The following is a 26,873-nucleotide window of genomic DNA, read 5'->3' as shown; positions in this document are numbered from 1 at the left end:
ATCACTGGCGGGCGTAAAATGTGTTAATGGTATATTAGCTTATATTCATATCTCGTACCTTTTTGGTTCGCTTCGGCGAATAGTTTGGTCAAGCTATGGTTCGTTTTTTGGCGAGCCAGTCCCTACTTGAAGAGCTGCTAAGACAGTTTGCTCGCAGGCTAGACGCAGTCAGACAATGATCATATATATACAAACAATAGAGTCTATTTGGCACGAAGATATGCTCGGACGAGAAGCGAACAGTTTTCTGATAGCGAAGCTCGACGAAAACAGTGAGATTCAAAGGAAAATGTGCCCTAAATGCTTCCAGTGAGCTTCCGAGGACAAATATCGGAGCAAATTTTTTAAGTCAGATATGGGCTTTTTTGTTTATTATCCTTCAAACATTTTTCGAAACACGAGGGATCTTGAAAATTGGGGACTATCGATCACTTGGATATTTGTTTGCTTCACACTAGAAGCTAAGTGAGTTAGTTTAAAAGTAAGGAATAGCGTTCAACAATTTTTCGTCTCTGTTGATTTAATACCTGCAGCTCCACAAGTTTTAACTTTATGCCAATGTTTGGATCTCAAAGGAGAGAAAAGCTCCTTGTTATTCATACTACTTGGTAGATTTTACAATTACTCTTGTAAGTACAAAAATGTTCGACCATCCTAGCTCAATAGAATACGTCAATCAGGTTATAGATGCAATTTTAAAATAGAAAAACATGTTTCAGTTATTACGGGAACACAAAACACATTCCAACAGAAGTGGCACAAAACACTCCAGTCATTATAACTCCCTGATCTCTCCTTTGAACTTAAGTTTAAACAGGCAATTTTTAAAATTGAATGATATTTAGGTTCTCCTTTTCATTTGAACAGCTTTAACTTAGCATTTCTCTAGAATGGCTCAACAACGCGTGTAGGGAAATGGCAAATGGGAAATGCATTTCCGTGTGACTCGTACAATGTTCAACGGAGTTGGTCGGGTACAAAGAAATGATCTGGTTGAAACTTGAAACAGTAGCTTGTTTGCAATTTGCAGGCCGTATTTGGTACCGGATGATATAAAAAGCGATGGTGTAGGCTGTCTCTAAAAATGAAATTCAAATAAGAGAATGTTCCATGGAGTCCTCCAAACTCCAGCCATCCCATGATTTTGAATTTTTCGACCTATCTCAGCTGGCTGCACATCGTTTTCAGTTGGCTTCCATTTCCTATTGGTCAAGTGTGTTATCAAGTGTGGTGTGCGGTCTTTCTCGGCTTCTTTGAACTGCATTTCACCCCTTCACACTCAAAGTTAGGTTTCAAGTGCACCTAGATTAGACTAACAAGCCCTAGTGGATATTCTTCAGTTTTAGCTAAGATATATTCAGTCACGTGACTCGTTTTAGGCCAGTCGCCTCCAGGTGATGTGACGTCATTGCGGGAGCCTGGGGAAAGAAATTTTAATGCCGTATCCCATAAACCAACGCACGCACCAATTCAATCTGTTTTCGAATCATGGCGGTTGGTCGGCTACCATGCGGGAAGGTTTGCGACCTAGAAATCGTTCCATGGAAGAGAGATATTTATTCTAAATTAGACTGAAAGTGAAAGGTCAAAAGCTTACTTACTAGGATGTCTTCTGTGAGTCAAATCCTCGTATAATTCTTTCGGATTTCGTCAGCGCTCGATTCTTTCCCGTGGGAGAGTGTTGCATTTACACGTACATTGAATCAATGAATACATTTTGACGACGTACTCAGTTTTATTCTGCGGTGGAAGTGTTGTTAACAGATCTAAACAAGCTAGCTGTCCGGCTCTGAGGAGAGTCGGATCTTTCAGGATCGGATATCTTTCCTCGGGATTTCCATGGACGTGCGAACTTGGTGGGTAAGTTGCCTGTAGGCTTCCATCGGCTGCTCGCTTCAAGAGTGGAATTTTAGTAGCAGCTCTTTCAACTGGCTGAATTTTGACTCTCTTTGACGCATCAGTCCTACCGTAATCCGGTATGGTGGTTTGTCATTAGCCAGGATACATTGCTCTGTCCATTTACCACTCGATTTCTGGTTGACGTCTGCTTCAATGATAGAACTCTGCGTAACCAAGTGCCTGCGAATCTTCCTCTCCATCTTTTTTTGTGACTTGACATCTAGAACTATGGAATCTTCAGTAATTTCCAAACCAAGAACGTCAGAGGCTTTCATAACTATGCAGGATTTTTAGTGTACCGGTAGCCCTCTTTTTATTTCTAAATATCCTAAAAAGGGTGCAAACTTGTGAAAGACGTGCACATTATTTCCTAATTTTAAAAGTACTTTGACGATTTTTGAAAATGGCACTTTATGCTTTGGTTTTTGTTATTCGTATTGTGTAGTTCTAGGAAAAATCCATAACCACCCTACAGATCCCAACCTCCAATGTTTCAAGGAAAGTAAAGCTAGAGAAAAAATTTTGGTGCCTGGGTGGGTTTTTTCTGGCACAATACAATCACTGTCAGTGTAAACTAGTTTGAAAAAGCACATTTTACCTGCTGCAATTTTTGCAATTCGCAAACATAGCGTTTCAGCTGATCGAACGCCAAGGTGAGCAGTACCAGGGTAGTACTTAGAACGGGGTGTACCATTCAAATTTTTATGCCCAGTGTTCCCAAGATTTTGTTTGGCAAGCTCTCTGTGCTTTTCTTTGGTGGCGGCTTTTCCACACAGTTCAGTCTCAATTTTTTTTCTGGCAACTCTCTGCATCTGAAACTGTCCAAAATGGTTCTGGACAGATGATCTTCATGTTGCCCAGTTGGATCTGGTGCTCTGGGGCTTCTGGGATTGGATAAGTGGATTTGGCAGATGAACTGCCAGTAGATAATCTCCTCTCCTTACCATCCCCCACATGTTCATCTAATAATTTTTAATTTCTTGCCCAGTCAGTGGGTGTTAAATTGTTTTTAGCTCTTTAAGTTGTTTGTAAAAAGCTTGACCACATTTCTTGTTGGCTCATAGTCATCATTCCCCAACCAAAGGGCACCAGTTAAAACTGTACTTAGTAAATTGTGAGGCTCAGTTAGTTTCACTCCTAATACTGGTTTCTCCTGTCAAATGACGAGTTCCAACAGTTCCGTGCGGTACAAAGTCGACGGGTGACACAATTTTGGCAATCCTTGGTAAAACTAAATCCACAAGTTCTTCATCGTTCAGACAGTTCAGCAGCTCGCTGACCCTTTGCTTCCTTGAATAAGGATTACTCTCGTCTAGAAATTTTTCTGCGCATTGTCTAAATGAAACCCGTTTCCGGGAGGTTGGCAAGCTACCCGGTTTGTGCTCCGGATAAAGACGAAGATGTTCGTTTAAACTCGTTTTGTTTTTGTAAAATTTACCAGTTTTGCAATGGGCAATGAAGACGAATTACTGACTCGGCGTTAAGCACATTTTCCTTAGCTCGACAAGACATCCAAACAAACAATAAAAAGCCATAATAAAAACAATTAGCCGGCAAAAGAAACAATACTTAAGTACTTTAAATGTTGGATGTCGCCGCATCAAAATGCCCGCAAGAATTGTGCCACCCGCGACAATGGAACTGACTTCGAGAGAGCAACGAATGCTCCATCAAAACTTCTTTAAAATCAGCACATAAAAAAATACAATTAAGACAAACACACCATTCCCAAAAACCAATAACAGCTTTACTACGAGTAACATTTATTGTTGATAAAGCGAATGTCCAGTACATAACAAAGAAATAAACAAGCTAACTTCATACAACGCAGGAGTACATCGAGCTTACGTTTTTGGATTGTCTGCAACGCTCGTCGCCAAAAGTTGTCAAAGCATTCAACAACGCAGAGTTTCTCTTCTTGGCAATAACTGCATTGTACAAGCTACCCAGTGACAAGTCTTCTCACTCGTTGATGGCGAAGTATTTTTAAGACATCGAGCTCACATCACGCCGACTAGCCGCCATGATCCGAAAACAGATTTAATTGGTGCGCGCATTTGTTTATGGGATACGACATTAAAATTTCTTTCCCCAGGTCCCCGCAATGACGTCACAGATCACCTGGCTGCGAGCGAATATGTTGGGCCTTTGTTGAGTCTGCAATATAGTCAGTGGCTTATCCCATGGAAACAAAATGGCTTTCAAGGCGGCAAATTCAGACACGAAGAATGAGGATGTTTGTCAAGTCTTCAAGATGTAAGTTGAATAATTTTCGTCACAGGTTATAGTTTTCTGATTTAATGAACCTTAACTGTATTTCATCTATTCTTAATAAGCCTTGATGAGCAAATAACAAAGGCACACAAGCTCTGCTTGCAGAGACGAAAGGAAACTGAATGTTGTGTTCAGCAATGTCGAAATCTGCTAAAACCATGGTACGTTGATTTGTTTTGGGGAATCTTCATGTAAATTATAAATTTACCTTATCAATGCTAATGGAAGCAAACAATAATGATCTCAGCTTAAAAGGAAATGACTTGACACAACAGATATGCACAGCGATTTGGATTTGCAACCTAACACGTCAAAAAGGTGACAAAGGGTTTATGCGTGACACATGATGAGGGCAAAAATTAGTGTGTGATTCCTGAAAAGCAACTGAAAGACATCCCTTGCAATCTGCATCTTGTTTTCCTGGGAGCATTTGGTTACTATCTTTAAGCACTGTTTTGACCAAAAATACAGCAATTGTTGCTGTGACAGTTGCTGCCCCACTTCCCTTGTAGCAAGGCAACTTATCATTAAAGGCTTTTTTTCACTAGCAACGGAGTTGCAATCGGATTGGTAATCAGAAGCATAGAGAGATATGATGTAGTGAAAATTAAACGAACGCAGTTGGAACTTGAACACCTATCAAGTCATAAGCGCGACAGAATTGGAGTCGGAAGAATCAGAAGTTTTCATTCCTTACGATTCTGCTTATGACTCTGTTACTTATGATTCAGTAACCTGCGTAGCAAGCGTTTCTGTGGTGTTCGGGAGCAAAGAATATTACAGCGCGAAAAATGGAGCAAGTAAAAGAAGGGGGAGGAGGAGGGGAAGGAATGAAGGAAACGCTTGCAGGCAAACCCCTGGATTTTGAAAACCGCCCATTTGGCCTTTCATGCCTGAGCGCGCACACTGAGATTTCGTGCTGTCATCGGCTGTCATAAATTAACCAATAAAATCTTTGGCCTTCCGTAGCGGAAGTGAACTTTGAACCAAAATAAACTTTACTTGTCAAAATATGTCTGAAACAACGAGCGCACGGTGGGAACGGAGAAATCTCGATGAATTAAATTTGGTAATTTGTAATCAAGCTACTCAATCCGTCTAAAAGGAAGGACTGCAAGCCTGAAAGTTAAACTGTGAGAAGTATTCCAGTCGCGTTAGTAATCCTTGTGCTCGCATGATTCGAAATCTTGGATCACTGTATTCATTCGTCCAGGAATTGATACAAAGTAAAATTAGCAAGTCAACTCTCACAAAGGCAATTCCAGTAAAGAAGCGTTTGCTGGAAACGCCAGATCCGCAAATCGGTTCGATTGTTATCGCTGCAACAAAAACAAACAACGGAAAGTCTTCTCGGCAAACTTTGGAATTTGGGCAGGAGAGGCTTCAAACATCTGAGAGGAGAAAGAACGATAATCTTGACCAGTATCTGAATAAAGATAATCTTCCCCTAGGTGACCTCCAAGTCAAAGTTGTTTATAAAATGTCCTCGTAAGAATTCCCCGCGACGAGACGACTAAATTTTTGGTAAGGCAAATATGTGAAAAACTGGCATGCCGCAGCTAACACTATAACAAATCATTCAGAATTGTACCCAGAGGTTCTAAATGCTGTCAACAAAAATGCTTCTAATGAAATGTCGCAGTACCTACGACAACATGTTGCCTTGTAACAAGCCAGACGAAATCACTAAGTTTTCCCACGCAGTAATGCTAATTTTCTGTCCCGTGGTTTATTATCTTGTCCTTGGCGCATGTGGCATTCAAGAAAGTGATGTTAAAATTAAAGGAACAGCTGCAAATTGTGTCGCACTTGCTTCTGCAATAATGTGCAGGCTTCGAAAAACCAAAGCGTCGGCATTGCATTACAGGATTTCTACCGTACCGTCGAAGCTGATGACTAAAGCCTCGTTCAGCGAGAAAAGTTAAAGCGTTTTGTAACCAAGCTTCGAACGCGTCTTCCCCTTTTGTCTGGCACTCAAAGGTATTAAAATACCTTTGATCGACACATGTCAATAATATTGGACTAGCCCAGCCAATCACGAGCTCCGTTCGCTGGCGAACGGAGGTTTTCAAAATCCGGGGGTTTGTCTGCAAGGGTTTCCTTCCTTCCCCTCTCCCATCCCCCTCCTTCTTTGTTTTGGTTCTCGCCCCATTTTCCGCGCAGACAAAACACCGAAAATCCCGTTCCTCGGTCTTCCTTTGCTACCAAACCCCACGGAAACGCTTGCTACGCAGGCTAATGATTCAGTGAAAACTAGATTGTCGGAGTTGGAAGCAGAGGTGGAAAAATAAACCAATCACAATGTCCAATTCCAGGCCTTGTTATTGGTTGGTTCTTTTGCTTCTGCTTCGTACTCTGACAATCTAGTTTTCACTTGATCATAAAAGATGGAGTTGTATGCCGAATCGAATGACATGGAAATGATCTGATTGTTCTGGCTCCGATTCTGTCGAACTCATGAGTCTGCTTATGACTTCGATTTTTTATTTTCTCCAGGTCATAACCTCTCTTACGAATCTGACTCTGACTTTGACTCCAGTGAAAACCAGCCTTAACCCCTCCCACTGTTCTCTTTAAGGAAAACCTGCACAATGTGCTGACCAGGCAAATTTGTAGAGACACTCAAAATGCATTCAAAACATGTCGGATGTACAACCTTGTTCTCAGGGTCTCTTCTCCTCTCCTGGTGCTCTGGGTCTCACGTGAATGGCATGATACCCGTTGACAGAACAGTAGAACAAACAACACAAGCAATGCCGTTATCCCCAAAACAATAACAATAACAGCTGCTAAACTTTGATGACAAATAGAATTAGAAGCCCACAAGAGCTAGTACACTTCCGGGTGCTCTCTCTCACTTTTAGGGGCGGGAAGAAAACAGACCCTGGTAATGAGGTGGTGGGCTGTATACTGGTGTTATGATGTATTGTCATGAGTATAATAATTTATTTTAAAATAATATAAAAGCATTCTTGATAGGGATCGAAGGTTAATAGACATCATTGTAGAAATTACTGAGACTGTATACATGTACAATGTATTCAGCTTGATATTGGTATTGTTGGAGGTAAAATAATGCAAGCCCCTGTGTAAACTCAGTGTGTTTTGAGAGCCTCCCTTTGGAGGTTTTGGAATTTCGACAAAAAATTTCCAAACCTCTCCTTAACACCCTTTCATTCCCCCCTACCATATCAAATCAACTATCCCTAATTTCCAAAATTGTGCTTTTTAATTGAAATGTTTGGGTTATGTGAAGGCCACTGATATCTAAAATGGTTAAACAAGATGAACAAACTGCAAGTGGCACTGGACAGTCACAAACTATGAAGGGTGGAGGACCCATCACAGGAGACACAGAAATTGAAATCAATGGTGAGAACTGAATTTAAGGTGTTTTATTTAGCCATTAGTTTACACTCTGAGAGGTGACGTGAAGATGTAATAATTACTGCATTGGAGACTGGAATGAGTCTCTCTTTGATCCCCCCATTGCACCAAACTATAGTCAGGGGTTTACAGTATTATCAAGCATTGCTTTAAGTGCTGGGTATTTGAAATTCATAGTTTAAACACAGGATCGTGAAAGCTCAGAATGTCTGTTTCAGAGTCATGTTCCAATTGAAGTCTTGAATGAGTTTGAGATCTTACTATGCCTGCTATGCGAACACTGTTTTTTCTCTATGCCCAATTTTGGGAGGCGCAGTGGTCTCATGGTTAGTGTGCTGGACTCCGGATCGAGCAGTCTGGGTTCGAGCCCTGGCTAGGGACATTGTGTTGTGTTCTTGGCAAGACACTTAACTCTCACAGTGCCTCTCTCCACCTAAGTGTATAAAAGGGTAGCAGCGAAGTTAATGCTGGGGGTAACCCTACAATGGACTAGCATCCCATCAAGGGGGCTAGAAACACTCCCAGTCACTTCATGCTACTGAAATCAGGATAAGCTTGAGCCTGATGAGCCACTTGGCTCATATGCAGACTTTACCTTTACCCAATTGTATTGCACTTTGCAGACTGTCAAGGGTAGACTATCAGGGCCCACAACCCTTGTCACAGCACCTTTAATTCGTACTTAACTATTTGCTTTTATTGTAGCAAAGGAAACTGAGAAGCAAGATTTTGCAGCACTTGAAAGTTTGCTAGCCAAGGCACAAAAAGCAAGGGACATACAGACAAAGGTATGTAGAAATTAGCACTTCCAATGTCAGAATGGACCTCTATGTAAAATTCCAGTATCCTTGAATCTGGGGTTTCTGATTAATCTCAAAGATTGATGAAGCTACTTCCAAAGCAGACCAGAAGAAGAAGATATCCAAAAAGCCTCTTCCAGTAACCACAAGTAAGTACAATAATAGATCACAGTTGGGGTTGTAGTCCATTTTGGGACAGATCTTTGTGAACAACGAATATTTGAAAAAGCATTAGGAAGAGAAAATGGCAAAGATGTGCCTCAACTGGAGGTTTCATGTAGCCATTTCTTTCTCTTCTTTATATCTCTGGACACATTTTACAACTTGATCCACTGGGCAGTACATTGCAGTCCAATCCTAGAAATTGCACCTTTGTGGCAATGTTTTCATTGGAGTAAGCTAGAAGTCTTGCTAGTACTCTTGCTAGTACTCTTGCTAGTACTCTTGAATGAGCTGCTAGTCCATCACAGATTAACACCAGCATTTTGGATGGCTGCCTTAACAACTTCTAGTACCCATTTATACTCCTGCATGGAGGCAAATGCGTTGAGGTTAAAGTTTCTTGCTCATTAACATTTCAGAGCCTCCCCAGAAACAACCAATGCAACGTACAGCAAAGCAAACTCTTCCAAAGGCTTCCAAACCTCAGCCTAAACAGTCTGCACCCATCAGAAAACCTGTGACACAGAAGCCTGCCATAAAGAGCACTTACAGTACATCATGTGGGAGACCCTCCTCAGCAAAGTCCCTCATGCGACCCACAAGCTTACAAGGGTCTGGTTGTTACACTATGCACATTCGCTTGCACCTTTGTATGTTTTAATCATATGCACTTGCACCTTAATTGCACTATACAACATTGTCACGCACGTATCCAGATAGCATGTATTTATTACTTGCAGTAACTTAATAAATTCAGTTTTGAATGTGTTACCGAACGACAAACATGGTGGCAGCGGTGGGATTTTTTTTAGTAATCTAACGGATCTAGCGCTTTACCGACTCAACTATTCTTCAGTCTACAGCGATATGGCTTCGAACACCCCGTTTCCCGAGTTTAAGACAACAGGAGATGACAAGCACGACCTGGAAACATACATAGAAGATTTGACAGATTACTGCATCATGCAAAATTGGTTCGATCCATCGAAAGAAACTGACGCACTGAAATGGACCAAGCCTGATAAAGCCATGGCATGTCTCCGGGCATCTCTATCTTCGGCAGCGAGAACGGTTTATAAATACAGCTTGGGTTTGGATGAAGCCGACCAAAAGAAGCCTCATTGTGTTGTCGCCGCATTGAGAGAGTATTATGGCGCTAGCGTTGGAGTGTCAGGGGAACGGCAAAAGTTTCTTCGTTTGCTGCAAAACGAAAACGAATCGATTGCTTCCTGGGAGACGCGAGTGCGTAATCAAGCAGCACAGTGTGAATATGAAGACTTCGCTGACGAGCTTATGAGGGACCAATTTATCGCCGGTTTAACGTCTGATACTCTTCGAGTGAAACTTATCGGGAAAGGGCATAAACATAAAAACACCGCCCAAACAAAGGTTACGCTACGAGAAGTTGTCGAAGTTGCCAAAACATTCGAAGCGACTGTGTTCGTGAATCAGCTCATGAAAACTGCCAGGAACACACAACAGGAACAAGTGAATTTTACGAGCAAATCAGCATTTGCAAATCCGCGGCAAAATCTGAAGCCGGTACAGCAATTGTCACAGTGTTTCTGGTGTGGCGGCAACCATCAACAGCCCCGTCAACAGCACTGCCCAGCATTTGGCAAAAGATGTGGAAAGTGTGGGATCTCTGGTCATTTCGCGCGCGTCTGTAGAGGTGGAGCAAGGCGACAAGGACGACAGCAGCAATCAAATTTTGTCGATGAAGACAACGGTGAAGAAGCATTTGTGGTGGATTGCGAGACACCCTCACAACCTGCAAGGAAATTCTTTGCCCATTTACATCTCATACATGGAGAAAAAACAAAAGTAGTGAAAGCACAAATCGACTCGGCATCCACGTGTAACACCATACCCATCAGTCTACTAAGCGAGGTGTTTCCTGACGTAAAGATTTCCCGGACCAGAAGCAGGATTAACACGTATGGAAGCGAAACTATGCGCCCTGAAGGCCAAGTAACTTTGTGTTGTGACAGAAGGGGCAAGATTCACACCATAGATTTTCTTGTGGTCAACGTGCCTAATGAGAAACCGCCACTTCTCAGCGGAAGAGATGCACAAGCCCTGGGTTATTTGAAGATGTATGCTGATGAAGCAAACGCAGTTGAAGAAGAAATTCCGCGCAATATGCAGTCACCTCCACCACTAGGAAAACTGACAAAGGAAGACGTGCTTCACCACTACTCAAACGTATTTAAGCCAGGCCGCGGAAATCCACTTGGAACCCCCTTGCACATCGAACTTGATCCTAATGTTACTCCAGTACACGCCTCAACGCGTCGAGTTCCCGTGGCCAAGTTGGACAGAGTAAATGACGAGTTAAAGAGACTATGCGATGAAGGCATCATAAGGCCGGTCACACAGCCTACAGACTGGCTCTCAAACATCCTGGTAAAAGAGAAACCGAACGGCAAACTTCGAATATGCATTGATCCAAGTCAAACCATTAACAAGGCCATCAGAAGACCCAAGTACACAATACTGACGATTGAAGAGAAGCTTCCACAACTGACTAAGGCCAAAGTGTTCACAATTGTTGATGTATCTGAAGCTTTTCACACCATCGTGATGGATGAAGAGTCTTCTTTACTAACAACGTTCCAGGGACCAAATGGTCGCTACTGCTACACTCGCATGCCATTTGGGATCGCCTCGGGACCGGAGGAGTATCAACGGCGCCAACATGAATTCTTAGACGGCTTACACGGGGTAATAAACATTGCCGACGACATCTGTGTTTTTGGATGCGGAGATTCAAAAGAGGAAGCTGACATCGATCACGATAAGAATCTTACAAGCCTGTTAGAAAAGTGCAGCAACCATGACCTGCGACTTTCGGTGAAGAAATTACAGTTTAAATCTCCCTCTGTCACCTTTATGGGGCACAAGCTTACCGACAAAGGCGTAGAACCCGATCCAGCTAAAGTAGCCGCAATTACAGAGATGCCAGCGCCCACTGACAAATCTGGGGTACAGCGATTTCTTGGCATGTGCCAATACTTAAGCAAGTTCTGCCATAACTTGTCAGAAACAGTTCTTCCATTGAGGGACTTGACTAAGGAGGACTCTGCATTCCTGTGGTCAAACAATCATGAAAATGCATTTAACTCGGCAAAGAACCTCATCGCTTCAGCAACTACATTACGCTACTACGACGCAACCCTTCCCGTGACGCTACAAGTGGATGCATCTGAAGATGCCATCGGTGGCGTATTGCTACAAAATGATCAACCTGTTTGCTTTACATCACATACCCTCAACAGCACAGAGAAGAACTACGCCCAAATTGAGAAAGAGTGCCTTGCAATCGTCTCTTGCATGGATAAGTGGCACCAGTACCTATACGGAAAGCACGACATAACGGTACATACAGATCACCAGCCGCTTGAGACAATATTCAAGAAGCCTCTCAACAAAGCTCCTCGCAGACTGCAAAGAATGATGCTGAAGTTGCAAAGATATCAGTTCACTGTCCGATACAAGAAAGGAAAGGAACTCTACGTTGCGGACACCTTGTCTCGTGCAGCCGTCACTGGTCAGCCCTCCTCCACTGCCAAGCAAGAATGCGAAGTGTTCCGTTTGGAAATAGCTGAGATGGATCTTGAACCAAACCGAGTTACACCCGACACACTCAAACGAATAAGACGAGAAACCGCCAAAGACCCAGTTCTAGCAGCCCTACACACGGTGGTATTGAATGGGTGGCCTTCAGAAAGAAAGGAAACCCCAGAGCACCTGAGACTGTACTGGAATTTCAGAGATGAAATTTCAGTTTATGATGGTGTCCTCTACAGGTCCCATCAAGTTATTGTTCCAGCCACTCTACGAGACGAGATGTTACAGAAAATACACAAAGCACACCAGGGAGCTGACAGCAGTATAAGACGGGCACGCGAGTCCCTGTTCTGGCCAGGAATGCAAGCAGCAATCAGAGAGAAATGTTTATCATGTGGACTTTGTGCCCAATACCTAACTGAGCGACCGCAAGAACCAATGAAATCCCATGAGATACCCACTAGACCGTGGTCCAAAATAAGTGTCGACCTTTTTCAGCTGGATGGAAGCAACTACCTCGTTATGGTCGACCATTACAGCGACTTCTTTGAACTAGACCCCCTCAGCGGGAACACATCAGCTAACACAGTTATTCGAGCCATGAAAAGACAATTTGCTCGACATGGAATTCCAGACGAGTGCATAACCGATAACGGCCCACAGTTTGAAAGCCATGAATATTCACGTTTTGCTCGAGAATACGGTTTCATCATACGCAAATCATCACCATACCACAGCCGAGGGAACGGAAAGGCGGAGTCCGCAGTCAAAATTGCAAAGAACATTCTGAAAAAGTCTCGCCATGAGGACCCCTATCTGGCCCTCCTAGCATACCGAAACACACCCCAGCAGGGATAAAATTACTCGCCAGCACAACGCCTAATGTCTAGAAGACTGCAGGACATCATTCCCACAGCTCCGCGTCAACTTGTTCCACAGACAGTGTCCCCAAGTCTAGTACAAGAACAAATTGCGGAAAGAAGACGGAGATCTAAGGCTCAGTACGACAAGCGGGTGTCGGCGCCGCTAACCGAGTTCTCAAAAGGAGAAAAAGTGTATGTGAAACCTAGGCCTACGAACAAACACCAACCCTGGATCTATGGGGAGGTAATTGGAAGACCCGCACCAAGGTCCTGCCTCGTGAGCACAGCAATGGGACCAGTCCGGCGAAACCATGCACAAATCAGGGAGGCAAAGGCAGAACCTGCAGTGGGCAACTATGATGAAAAATTGGACCGATTGGAAACTGCATCCCTACCATCTGAAAGTGGACAAACAGAGGAAACGGATCAGCCGTTGGACCAAGAGCCTACACTGCCACCTCGCCGTTCAACAAGAGAACGTAGACTTCCCTCACGATTCAACGACTTCCTTATGGAATGAACACTTTAATGACTTTCTTGCGGAGATGTAAAGACTTTGTTTACATGAACACTTTAAGATAAGGTAAGGTAAGATGTACCTAGATAGTGCTTTGAATCAAGGTAAAACGAATGGAACTGATTCAAAAGCTGTGTCCAGAAAGCAAGTTAATGTCATCGTCGCTTGGGAAGAGGACAGAAGGTCGGCATGGGGTGGGAATTTCCAACTATGAAGTGGGGGATTTGCTTTCTCCTGGTAGAATTCTTCTTTTTTTTTTTAGGTCCCTCAGTATTCTTATGCATTGTTTCCATAATAAGGAGAATGGTCACTGCTGGTCTGCATTAAGGTCAGACTAACAAAAAACCCAAATCGTTATACAGCTACAAGTAGCTCCATGATAAAAGCTGTGCTCCCCCTGGCTGGACAGTCTTAATGAGAAAGTTCCAAATGGCTTTTTGAATGTTGGCTCTTGATTAAGCAGAGAATATTCTTAGTTTGTATTTTAGCAAAGTGGAATGGAGGTTTAACATAGTGGTGGTTGATGATGGACAAGAATGAGATATATTTATGAACAGCTAAGCCATATATAATGAAATAATAACAGATTGACTCTGCGACAATTAACCAATATCAAAGATGCTATTGCAAGTTTCATATAACATGTTCTGCTACCTGACTTGTTCCCAGTCGCCTCTTGAGAGGTGCGTTAAAGGAACAAATGTCAAGAAAAAGTCTGCATGGAATTTCTCAGGGACACCCCTCATGCACTTGCCTCATTAATATTGAATAGACCTCTCAAGGGATGACTTAGAAAGACTCAGCTCTCCCACGAAAAGAAGAAAGTAAACCTCCAACTATTTCTGATATGGGGAGGCTCCACCCAAAAGGGGTTCCTTTATCAGGCTTTTGGTAAATTAAAGGCTAGGGATTTCATAAGTTGAGGTTTATGGCAGGGTAGTGAAATCTGTCATTTACATATTTAAAAGGATCTTTAATTAAAATATATTCAAATAGGTGCACTTTACGGCTGGATCATTTGATATATTACATGAAAGTGACAAGATTTCCTTGTTTGACAACTTGTTCATAATATAGGCTGGTTATGAAAGCATGTGTAAGGGATACCTTTTTTAATTAAAGGTATACAAAAGGGGTGCTTTTTCTTTCAAAATGGTATACAAAAGGGTAACGGGTTGGACCTTGGGGCAGAGCTTACCTGTATAACAGTTTGTAGAGTATCCCCGGGCATTTAATGTGAAGTTTAACTATGTGTTTTGAGGACATATTTATTCAAGGACTGAAGCAGGACCCACTGACAAGGCCACACAGAGGTTGGCAGCAGTTGAGAAGTTAAATCTTGAAGAACAGGACAGCAACACAAGAACTCATTCTGAGCCAGAATCGCATCATGATTTACAGATTGCTTTGTTGTCAGAGAAAGATCCACGGGTCTCTGAGAAAACTGACAGTACGAACGAATCTACCGAGTGTTCTAGAGAATCCCAACGGAGGAAATTACGAGTCGATAATATGAAGCAGTCAGTACTCAATGATGGATTCGGTAAGCCGCAAAGTATCACAGGGAGACCAGGCCAGTCCTCTGTGTTGGGTAGGCTGGATCACCAGTCTAAATCAGACGAACGAGTTTTCCAAGCGGAGAAAGAAGACTGGTTTGATCCTTTCACCGAAAATGTAGAGTTTACATTACCTGCTAAATACCGTAAGCTGAAGTCAACAAGCACAAGGCTGTATTCTGAACTGAGGAAGATCGTGGAAAAGGACTACAAACCTTGGCCATGTGAACATTTTGTTGAGTGTCTTGAAGCAGAGTTTGATGTGGGGAATGTTTCTACTCACAACAAAACCCTGGACAAAGCTAACGGACTACTTGAAGATCATGAAAAACTGGCAATGCTTACCAATGTTGTTGTTACTCGAAGTTATAATCTGAAGGATGATTCCTCGTGGCAGGAAGTTTACAAATGCTGCAGACACTGGCAAATTGTGCTCAGTAAATTAAACGAACTACAAAGAAGGACTCAACAGCTACTGCAAGGTAAGTGAAATATTGAATTCTCTTGGCTATTTGCCATACTAATATCTTAAAATTAGTGAGGAGAATATTGAAGTACATCAAGACAATGTGCCAAGTTGATGAATTTCTTTATTCTTGTCACCAGTTTGTTTGAGAAATGTTAATGTTGGTGTTTGTTTTCGTGTCAGATGACTTTGACGCGAACACAATTCACTTACATGTATCTACTCTGTGAAAACAGATTTTTTTCACAGTTTTTTTGGCAACTGGCGGAAAAAAGTCTAGTGCTTTCACAGGCTATATGTATTCTCCCAACTTGTTCTGTAAGGAATGTATAGAGAACATTAAGGAGAATTGAAATGTTGACAATGGCTTAAAAGGTGAAGTGTAATCCGCTTTACACCCTAAGCAGTGTTGTGGTTGCAGAGTTTTTATTTTATACGAGAACGTACGTGGTTATGTTATATATTATAGGCTGTGTTGCTTCTCCAAAATGAATCCGAATCAAGATTGTTACGTCTGTTACTAGACTTTCTAAAAGTACTTTCCAATAATTCTTCGCTGACTCGTTGCTTTCGCCGTTCGCTCGCAACTTCGTAGCTCGAAGGTTACCCTCTCGCTTCGCTCGAGGGAGATGAATACGCTACGGACTTGTGGCAAGTCTAGATTTTTTTCCAACAAAGCCTTTGATTCACGGAAAACAAGTGGATTCCTTTTCTTAAAAGTGTACGCAGCAACTTGTGAAAGGGAAACATTTGTTGTAATTTAATCCAAACATATTTTTCAGATTGCTTAGTCAAATGGATGAAGTGTTTCCTTGTTATCGTGGGGGATATTTTCTTTACTGTAATTTGGAAAAAAATGTCGCGCAATTCAACGTATTAGTAAGGTGTTGGTATATTATTCTATAATGGGTTTGTTGTACTGTCATGGTCTTGTTTGCGAAACTTATCGTTTTCCTTGTAGCATGTTTGCCTGAAAAGTTCCTCACACTGAAGAATTGTGTCATGGCTTTTGAAATCATGCCATGTTTGTGACAGACAGACATACAGATAAATCTTGTGATGTTAACTAAAGATAGCAGTTAATGTCTCCGGACCCCCCCCCCCCCCCGGGTTAATGTCGTTAGTTTTAGACTTACGTTGTGAACCCCCACAGTCATGTAATAAAACACTGTGGCTAGTGGTGAAGTGACCGAAACGTGTTACCCGTGACGATAATACTTTTTAATCAGTGTCAATATCCGTTCTTCATTATGATAATCATACTTTTCGCGTACCTCGAGTAAAAAGTCAGTACTATAAACTCACGCATGGAAGGTATGCCTTTAGTTCCTACTGAAAAAGATTTTTTGTCCGGACAATGAAGATGAAGTCATCCTGAACTGGACCTTGCTAATCTGCGCGCTAAAGTATCAAGGTAAGTGCTCAGTAAAGCGAGTAATGTCCTTCGCCAGTCGGAATTAAATTTTCATAATTACTTTCTGTTTATTCACGGATATCTACGAAGTTAGGCTGACTGAAGACTGTTACGGTTTGTAAACTTAAAGGAGGTCACTCTAAAAAACGTATATTTTTTGCCAACGCTTATAAGAACCTTGCATTAAGTTTAGACACTCGCCTATGTTTCAGCCTAGAAAGTGCAGTTTTTCTTATGAAATTCGTCTCCAAAAAAGCCCAAAATTCGAACATCGTTGCCGCCATTTTCAACAGTACTCAGCAGCCAGGCTGCGTTTTCGTGATGTTATTCTGTCCGAGAGATTTTGTCCACATGGCTTCCGAAGAGCCTTTTAAATTCCACTCTGAGTTATGGCTGCTTTTGAACCATATTATTTTGAGCCAAACATGCTCGAAACTCGGAAATGATAGCATTGAAGATAGTGAAGTGGATAATCGCTTGGAAAAAAATAGATTTTGCTGACCTTGCGAAGGATGCCAAGTCATTGGCGCGTTTTTGTCCTCCCCGCCAATTTCGTGTCGGACCAGGAATGATGTCACATAAACACGGCCTGGCTACCAAGACAGTTTCAAAATGGCGGCCTCCAAGATCCCTTCTTTCGAGACGAATTTCTTCAGGATAGCAGGCACTTTAGAGGCTGAAACTTCGGTGAGTGAAAACGCTGAACGTTTACTTCCTATAAGCGAAGCCCAAAAAAGTGAGCTTTTTGGAGTTACCTTCTCCCATAAGTTGTACATAAAGAATTAATATTAACGTGTCTGTACGGCCAACAAAATTCTTCCAAAAAAAATTGGATTCCGACGCGTTTGCACCATAAATTCGAGCTTTAAAGTTCCCGCTTCGCCCACGTCCAGTGAAGCTGACCGTGAGTCAGTGCAAAAAAGAGATTAGGTTCCAGAACGGGTCGTGACGTCAAGTCAAGAAGCGCGAAGTTCATGTGACTGTTGTTTCAGTAATGTAAAGAGTTTTCGGCGTCATCAATATGCCTGACAGACGTTTTGTCGCGGGTTGTTCTAATATAATTCAGAGAAGGGAATTGCCTTGCATAAGATTCCATTTTACGGTGAGTGATGATCGAAACGAGGCAAAAGTTCGAAGGAAACAGTGGACAGAGTTTGTACAGCTGAAACGTGCGAAGTGGAGTCCCACTGCTTCGTCCGCCGTCTGCTCTTGTTACTTCGCTTCCGAAGACTTTAGAAGACGACTTTCTTCCAATACTCAGAAATGCCAAAGAACTCTTGTTAAGGATGAAATCCGTATTCTTCCGGTACCGAGATTTCCGCGAAATACATTCGAAGAAGAAGAGTTGTCTGATCAAAATTGTCGTCAGGTAAGCCTACTTTTTTGCATTGATCATGATAAATAAATACTGCGAGCTGCCGGCAAATTCGAGCTTTGTCTCCGACCACGTTCTCTTGATTATCTTTTGTCCACACATTATACATCAGGTCTTATACTGTTTCCACCTTTGCTTAATGTTTGTTTTGCAATGCTTCAGATTATGAGGGGAGTAATGCACGATGAAACAAACACGAGCTTATTTTTACCAACACGTGGTGAAGACCTTGAACAGAGTGTAATGGGCGAGAGTCACGCTGACGATAGCGTACATCGGTCTGAGCTTGTGTACTTCTGGCTTCCGGCTGAACTCCTAAAAATTCTGGAGTAGTTTGGATCGATGACACACTTACAGCTTAGAGAAGGCAGTAGAGTGTTTCCTTCAGGTTGTGACGAGTTTGAAGAATGCGTCTTGGACGAGAGCCTTTTGAAGTCATTAAAGAGAAGATAATTTATCAGTTACCACTTAGTTTGACGGACTGTCGTGGCTTGGTTGACTGTTAAGACACTTAAATCAACAATCAAGTAGTATCGGTAACTTGAAATATTCATGAAGCCCCGCGCTTCACAACTCACAAATCATCAATACGATCACTTCCACACACCAGGACGTAAAGCCTGGTTCTCATATCCCGCCGATCTATCTGCGACGTAGTCGCCGGTTGCAACTGACAACGTCCGGCGATATGTCCCAGTGGGTCTCCGGCGCATCTGCGATGGATCCCCGACGTACTCAAATGTAAACTTCGCGTCTCCATTCGTCTTTTTAACTCGAATTAAGTTTGAGTAAAGTTTGGTATGTCGGCGGCATATGAGAACCAGGCTTAACGGACGTCACACGAGAAACATGACCCGGAAAGTATGTTGGCTAAGCTTATTGAGTAGACAATTTTACTAGCCAATAAGCTTAGCCAACATACTGGAAGCCAAGCGTGGAAAGTTTCCCTTTGTCCGGCTACTTCTGCTCTACCTCTGCTCTACCTCAACTATTTGTCATTCAAACATATATTAGCGAGCAAAAGGAGAATTCGCTAAATACTTCTTTCACAGTGTGCGTTGTGATTTGCGTTTGATCTAGACAAACTAAAAGGATGTTTTCCTCTGACGAATTTTGGAAGGGTGCAATGTTTAGTGCAGTGATCTGTGGAATAATTACAGGGGTGTTGTTCAAGTTGTGGGAGAAGAAGGCTGGGAAAAAATCTAGGAAGTGGCCTACAGAAAATGATGAGCGGTTTTGATAACTGCACCAAGTGGGTGAGTTTGAAATTAATTTGAAAAAACTCGAAACGTGGATTATTGATTGTAAAAGTTTTGAGTAGGCTCGATTTATTGAACCTGACTATCCTGCGTGTGAGCGCTGCGTGTCCCTCGAATTTTACTTGAATCCTCGCGGCACCGTAGGATTGTACTTTCTCCGTTATTTTTTATTCTGTCTTAAACAAGAACTAGCTTTACTTTCCCATTCGTTCCAATTTAACGCTCGGCTCATTCTATTAACAATATATACTTAACGATGTGTTTTTTAAAAAATGTTGTTTCGATTCCCTCGCTCCACGTTGCGGGACCAGTACGGCGAAGTAGTAAATAAACCTTGGCGCACACTTCAGTCTGGTTAGGTTAGGCTCTGACTGTAAGTTTCATTTCAGCCTGATAATTTTTGGACCACTTTGTAGCAGTTTTGGTCAAAATCAACAAAATTTGACCGTAGAACATTATTAGTTTTTTAGCTTGTGTACCTGGCAGGATTTGTCAGCTAGTGGATTTTGGTGGCCGAACATCCATTTTATTCTCGCTTGGGCGAAGCCGCGACGGAAATCCAAGTCAATTATGTCACGTCACGCTCGGCTTCGAGGGCAAAGCAAGAGCACTCACTCACAAGCGAAATCACGTCTTATGAAGTTTGTCGTCGTTTCCGGATGCTTTCACATTTCAGTCACTCCCTAGGCTAAATTTGCATATATTTCGTTGGTTATTTAAATTAGTGCAGCAACCAGCATATATTTAGTTTGCGTTTGTAAATAAATCCGGAATTGCCTTAGGTGCTATTTCATACATTTTAACAGTCTTTTAGAATTTATTCAGAGCAGGAATATGTTGTTCGTAGCAGGACCATTTTGAGCCTCGAAAAATTTCGGACGGCACTGTGTTATTTTTCAAAATTCTAAGATTCTATCCACCACCACCACCCAGAGCAAAGGTCGACAAAAATAGGAAGGATAAAGAGACAGGAAAAGAGAACTATCGTCCTTGTTTTGTTCATTGAGATATCGCTTGACTAACGATATCCAGTCACACAGGTTAACAGACATAATTAACATACAGGTTAACAGACATAATTAAAGTAACGAAGAAAAACAGATTTGATTAGTTTTCTTTTTTTTCTTTCTAGAAATACAGAACTCAAGCAAGAATTTGCAGCCTGCTTTTTCTTCTGAGGACGTCCGTGGTTTTCTTTATGATGCGCAATACGTTTTGAAGAGTAGTCAGATGTAGAAATGACAGATGCGGAAATGAGAGCTGTAAATATTAGTTTGCCTTGCAAGATATCATGACTCTTTCTCTGAACAGTTCTTGTAGCGATGAGTAGCATATAATTGATTGATTGTAAATGTCGTTTTCTATGATAGAAACACAGCTGGTGTAAACAAGAATGTTTAGTCGTCGTGACGCAAACGAATCAGAGCTGTGGTAATTTTTAATAGTGAAACTACTGTTTTGTGCAGCCATGTAAGACAGTGAAATAAAATTCCAAGACCTTGTAAACAGTAGGACGTGCGGAGGGTTCGAGTAAGCAAGACACGCAAGGATCACGTGACGGTCTGTCATTATGCAAATCAAGACAGTCGGGGGAATCGAAATATGACAATGGTGTTGCTTTTCATTGGCCTTCCGCCTTGAACATAATGGTTTCGATATCTCGCCGAATAATCGGACGCTTTACAGGCCGCAGTTTGGGTTACAGACTTTTTACACGCGTGTGACACGATGGCGTTCAATTTGCATCTATGATTAGAAGCTTATAAATTGCGAAACCTGCAATTGAAAATCTTTTTCCTTCATAAGAATAGGCCCTTTGCACGATCCGGTCACATGGTACGGAATAAATTATGCTGGGACGCAAGTTGCACAGTGGGACTTCCAAAACAAAGGAACTCGTACTAGTCCAGCCCGACTCTTCTTTGTTTTAGAAGTCCCACTGTGTAACTTGCGTCCCAGCATAATTTATTCCGTACCATGTGACCGGATCGTGCAAAGGGCCTATTGAGCCCTATAATGCTGTATGATAAGAATCGTACAGAAACAAGAAGTAACTTTACTAACACATCGCGTCAACTATAAAGTAAGTCAGTTATCAGCCGTTCGATTCCAGTTTGATGTCATTCGTCGCGGAAATGTAAACTTCGCGTCTCCATTCGTCTTTTTAACTCGAATTAAGTTTGAGTAAAGTTTGGTTCCACGGCCCGGCAAGCCGTTACCTAGAAAGTTCTGCGGTCTGTCTTGTTGAGTGTTTGTTGTGCTTGTGCGATAGCCTGCGTGGTAGGCGTAAACGGGGAAGGGGTAGCGCGCTTTGCCTCCCTCTCCCCCGTTTAACGTCTGCTAGGCAGGTTAGTGCGATCATGCAGTTCCTCCTCAAAACATTTGTTGCTTCGTTTCTTCTAATACTGAATCTGTTCAGATCTGTCTGATCTGTTTAGGTGTCAATCTTTAGCCTCTTTATAGAAGTCTTCCAGCTCTTAGTAAACTGCAGATAAGGAAAAGCAAACTTTGTCTTCAAGTCTTCAAGCTAAGTGTCATCGTCTGGTGTCATGAGATAATATTTCACCGTTAATTAACGGTGAACGTTTTGATCGGTAATAAAAGAAAATAAAAATTATTTGTTTTGCAGAGAGAATTTATTCTGTTGATTTAATTAAATGCAAACTTTCTAGAAGTATAATATCCCCTTGCTTCTTAGCAACGTGGCAATTATGAAGCTCATTTTAGATATGTCTGTAAAATTAACCAACAGCAATTGGGCAAAGACAAACCGGGAATTAAATGGCCAATAGCAAACCGGGAATTAAATGGCCAACTGCAAACCGGGAATTAAGAAATAAAACGTAATAATATGTACATATATACGAGGATTCGCTAGAAATTTCTTCAACCCTGTGCTGTGTGATCTGTGCGTCATCTGGACAAACTGAAAGAATGATTCCTAGTGACAAATTTTGGCAAAGTGCAATGTTTGGTGCAGTGATCGGTGGAATAATTACAGTGGTGTTGTTCAAGTTGTACAGCAGCAAGTGGGTGAGTTTGAAATAAATATGAAAAAATCGAGAAATCGAAAGACGAATTATTGACACGAAATGTTTTTATTCAAGCTGTTAAAGAGCCTCGATTATTCTTGCCTCTCTTTTTCAAACAAAATTTGACATGAACCGCGTGGCACCATAAGATGTACCTTTCGCCGTTATTGTTTACTCTTTTAAACAAGACCTAGCTTTGCTTTCTCATTCATTTCGATTTGACGTGCGGCTCACTCTATAAACAGTATTTAATTCTCGATGTGTGTTAAAAGATGTATGTTTCGGGATCCGCACAAGTGACGTCACAAGTAATAGCCTTGGCCCCATGGCCTAGTCTGGTGTGGTTGACTGTATCATAAAATTTCGGCGTTTCATTGCAGCCTCATAATTTTTGGACCAGTTTGTGGCCGTTTTGATCAAAATCAAACATATTATGACGCTGTTAACTATCTTCAAAATTGACCGTGGTACACTGTCAGTTTTTGTCTAGTTCGTCGTTGCTGCTTTCGCTTGTCAGTTTTCCCGCAGGCTAAATTTGAAATTTTGCAGTTAGTTCGTTTGCGAAGAATACTTTGAACATATATATGAATTTGTGCAGTAAACAACATATACTTAGTTTGAGTTTGTTTTGTAAATGAAATGGCTCTAGGTGCTATTTCGTGTATTTCCACAGTTTATTGATAATTATTTCTTAGCGAGAATATGGAGCAAAATTTTAAGCTTCTAAAAATTTTGGACTGCGCTGTGTAATTATCAAAATTCTATCACCATTCTATCCATTCTATCTACTATTCACCACTTCGCCGGCCTGTAAATGTTAGCTCGCCTCGCCAGATATCATGATTTTTTTCTCTGAGCTGTTTATAATAGCGATCAGTAGCATACAATTGACTGATTGTGTGATTGTAAATTTCACCTTTGTGACATTTGTTTTATGGGTTAGTGTAAACCGGCTTCCGAGCAATCCTGCCGTGTTTCAAACAAGCTAACCCAATATGAGCCCGCGATCCAATCGATAACCAGCGCTTGGTCAGCGGTCAACTTCAAGAAAACACGTGACCTCGAGGAGCTGCAAACCTGAGCCCGCGATATGGTCACGTGATACTGGTCAGCGGATACCTTGTTTTGACAGTTGTCAATTGATCATAACATGGATGTCCAATATCAAGGAAGTACACAGCAAACCAAGGCTGCATGTCTCTGTCAACCTATTATTTGGAGTATGGCTGCCATGTTGGGCAACTCCGCCGTCGTCGTCGTCGTCGTCATCGTCGTCGTCGTCGTCGTGCGTACGCGCCCACGAGCAATACCGCTAGCCATGACAATCATGAGAAAATCAACTCATGGGTTTCCTTTTCTTTCCTATATGAGTATGGGGTTCCGCATCGCGGCCCTTCGGGCCGCCGGAGCTCCGCTATAAACTTTTTGGAACTTTTATCTTTTTCTCAGAGTAAACAGGAAATAGATCGCAGTGGATTTTTTGTGTGTTACGTTTCTTACCAGAATTTTCGAGAGCGGCATGACATGTGAAACAATGAAATAAAATACTAGACCTAAAGGGGACTTGTAAACAGTAGGACCAGCCAGGTGATCTGTGACGTCATTGCGGGAGCCTGGGGAAAGAAATTTTAATGCCGTATCCCATAAACAAATGCGCGCACCAATTTAATCTGTTTTCGAATCATGGCGGCTCGTCGGCGTGATGTGAGCTCGATGTTTTAAAAATACTTCGCCATCAACGAGTGAGAAGACTTGTCACTGGGTAGCTTGTACGATGCAGTTATTGCCAAGAAGAGAAACTCTGCGTTGACGACGAGCGTTGCAGACAATCCAAACGTAAGCTCGATGTACTCCTGCGTTGTATGAAGTTAGCTTGTTTATTTCTTTGTTATGTACTGGACATTCGCTTTATCAACAGTAAATGTTACTCGTAGTAAAGCTGTTATTGGTTTTTGGGAATGGTGTGTTTGTCTTAATTGTATTTTTTTATGTGCTGATTTTAAAGAAGTTTTGCTGGAGCCTTCGTTGCTCTCTCGAAGTCAGTTCCATTGTCGCGGGTGGCACAATTCTTGCGGGCATTCTGACGCGGCGACATCCAACATTTAAAGTACTTAAGTATTGTTTCTTTTGCCAGCTAATTGTTTTTATTATGGCTTTTTATTGTTTGTTTGGATGTCTTGTCGAGCTAAGGAAAATGTGCTTAACGCCGAGTCAGTAATTCGTCTTCATTGCCCATTGCAAAACTGGTAAATTTTACAAAAACAAAAAGAGTTTAAACGAACATCTTCGTCTTTATCCGGAGCACAAACCGAGTAGCTTGCCAACCTCCCGGAAACGGGTTTCATTTAGACAATGCGCAGAAAAATTTCTAGACGAGAGTAATCCTTATTCAAGGAAGCAAAGGATCAGCGAGCTGCAGAACTGTCTGAACGATGAAGAACTTGTGGATTTAGTTTTACCAAGGATTGCCAAAATTGTCACCGGTCGACTTTGTACCGCACGGAACTGTTGGAACTCGCGATTTTCACAGCAAATTATGCAAGTTCAGAAATGAACTGTCCCTGCACTACCCATAACTTCAAGCACTGGTTTCTGTAATCAGAGGCCAGTGTTAACTGAAATAGTTCAAAAGAACAAACCTTATTCTTGTGACTAGCTCCTCGAAATTGACCATGGTTCTTTTTTCAAGGATGTTGTCATGCCTTGTGTTTTTAGAAAACAGCACTTGGCCTTTATGGAATTTTCTTGTGGAATTGTGAGGTCACTTACGACTGGACAAAAAGAAACACCAAATGTACTGAGAAACAAGTGGGGGAAAAAATTGGAAGGGCCCATTGGCATCAATCCAGTTTTAAGTAAGGATGAGATTTTTGGTCATCTGAATGACACCCGCCAAGAATTACTGAAACAAATTGGTCTTACTAGAATTCAATGAATTTGGAGAAGTGTTTTTAGGTCATGTTGACATTGAAAAGTACATTTCATTGTTTCCTACCCAACCTGGTACTTAGAGTGTAATTAATACAGCCAATAATAATTGTCTGATTCTAATGGATTACACTGATGGCTTTCCTTGGCTAAAATGGTCTCGTCATTTGACAGGAGAAACCAGTGTAAGGAGTGAAACTAACTGAGCCTCACAATTTACTAAGTAAAGTTTTAACTGGTGCCCTTTGGTTGGGGAATGATGACTATGAGACAACAAGAAAATGTGGTCAAGCTTTTTACAAACAACTTAAAGAGCTAAAAACAATTTAACACCCACTGACTGGGCAAGAAATTAAAAATTATTAGATGAACATGTGGGGGATGGTAAGGAGAGGAGATTATCTACTGGCAGTTCATCTGCCAAATCCACTTATCCAATCCCAGAAGCCCCAGAGCACCAGATCCAACTGGGCAACATGAAGATCATCTGTCCAGAACCATTTTGGACAGTTTCAGATGCAGAGAGTTGCCAGAAAAAAAATTGAGACTGAACTGTGTGGAAAAGCCGCCACCAAAGAAAAGCACAGAGAGCTTGCCAAACAAAATCTTGGGAACACTGGGCATAAAAATTTGAATGGTACACCCCGTTCTAAGTACTACCCTGGTACTGCTCACCTTGGCGTTCGATCAGCTGAAACGCTATGTTTGCGAATTGCAAAAATTGCAGCAGGTAAAATGTGCTTTTTCAAACTAGTTTACACTGACAGTGATTGTATTGTGCCAGAAAAAACCCACCCAGGTACCAAAATTTTTTCTCTAGCTTTACTTTCCTTGAAACATTGGAGGTTGGGATCTGTAGGGTGGTTATGGATTTTTCCTAGAACTACACAATACGAATAACAAAAACCAAAGCATAAAGTGCCATTTTCAAAAATCGTCAAAGTACTTTTAAAATTAGGAAATAATGTGCACGTCTTTCACAAGTTTGCACCCTTTTTAGGATATTTAGAAATAAAAAGAGGGCTACCGGTACACTAAAAATCCTGCATAGTTATGAAAGCCTCTGACGTTCTTGGTTTGGAAATTACTGAAGATTCCATAGTTCTAGATGTCAAGTCACAAAAAAAGATGGAGAGGAAGATTCGCAGGCACTTGGCTACGCAGAGTTCTATCATTGAAGCAGACGTCAACCAGAAATCGAGTGGTAAATGGACAGAGCAATGTATCCTGGCTAATGACAAACCACCATACCGGATTACGGTAGGACTGATGCGTCAAACAGAGTCAAAATTCAGCCAGTTGAAAGAGCTGCTACTAAAAATTCCACCATTGAAGCGAGCAGCCGATGGAGGCCTACAGGCACCTTACCCA

General features: G+C 41.9%; 3 pseudogenes across 2 annotated transcripts in view; all 3 read left to right on the top strand.

Moving 5' to 3' along the window:
- Positions 1-3,665: 3,665 nt before the first annotated feature.
- The window catches only part of LOC145490998 (uncharacterized), a 74,415-nt pseudogene continuing 51,207 nt past the window's right edge, over positions 3,666-26,873 (top strand). The window contains exons 1-6 of the transcript XR_014049746.1: positions 3,666-4,155; positions 4,236-4,334; positions 7,430-7,545; positions 8,266-8,348; positions 8,440-8,509; positions 8,942-9,139. The product of XR_014049746.1 is annotated as an uncharacterized LOC145490998 (transcript). The remainder of the gene's footprint in view (positions 4,156-4,235; positions 4,335-7,429; positions 7,546-8,265; positions 8,349-8,439; positions 8,510-8,941; positions 9,140-26,873) is intronic.
- The window catches only part of LOC145491034 (uncharacterized), a 33,805-nt pseudogene continuing 20,620 nt past the window's right edge, over positions 13,689-26,873 (top strand). The window contains exon 1 of the transcript XR_014049750.1: positions 13,689-15,510. The product of XR_014049750.1 is annotated as an uncharacterized LOC145491034 (transcript). The remainder of the gene's footprint in view (positions 15,511-26,873) is intronic.
- LOC145490400 (uncharacterized) lies at positions 23,580-26,294 on the top strand (annotated as a pseudogene).

This window comes from Orbicella franksi, chromosome 6 (assembly GCF_964199315.1).
Source record: "Orbicella franksi chromosome 6, jaOrbFran1.1, whole genome shotgun sequence".
Classification (NCBI taxonomy): domain Eukaryota; kingdom Metazoa; phylum Cnidaria; class Anthozoa; order Scleractinia; family Merulinidae; genus Orbicella; species Orbicella franksi.
The sequence above is the reverse complement of the archived record's forward strand: the minus strand, read 5'-3'. Positions and strand labels throughout refer to the sequence as shown.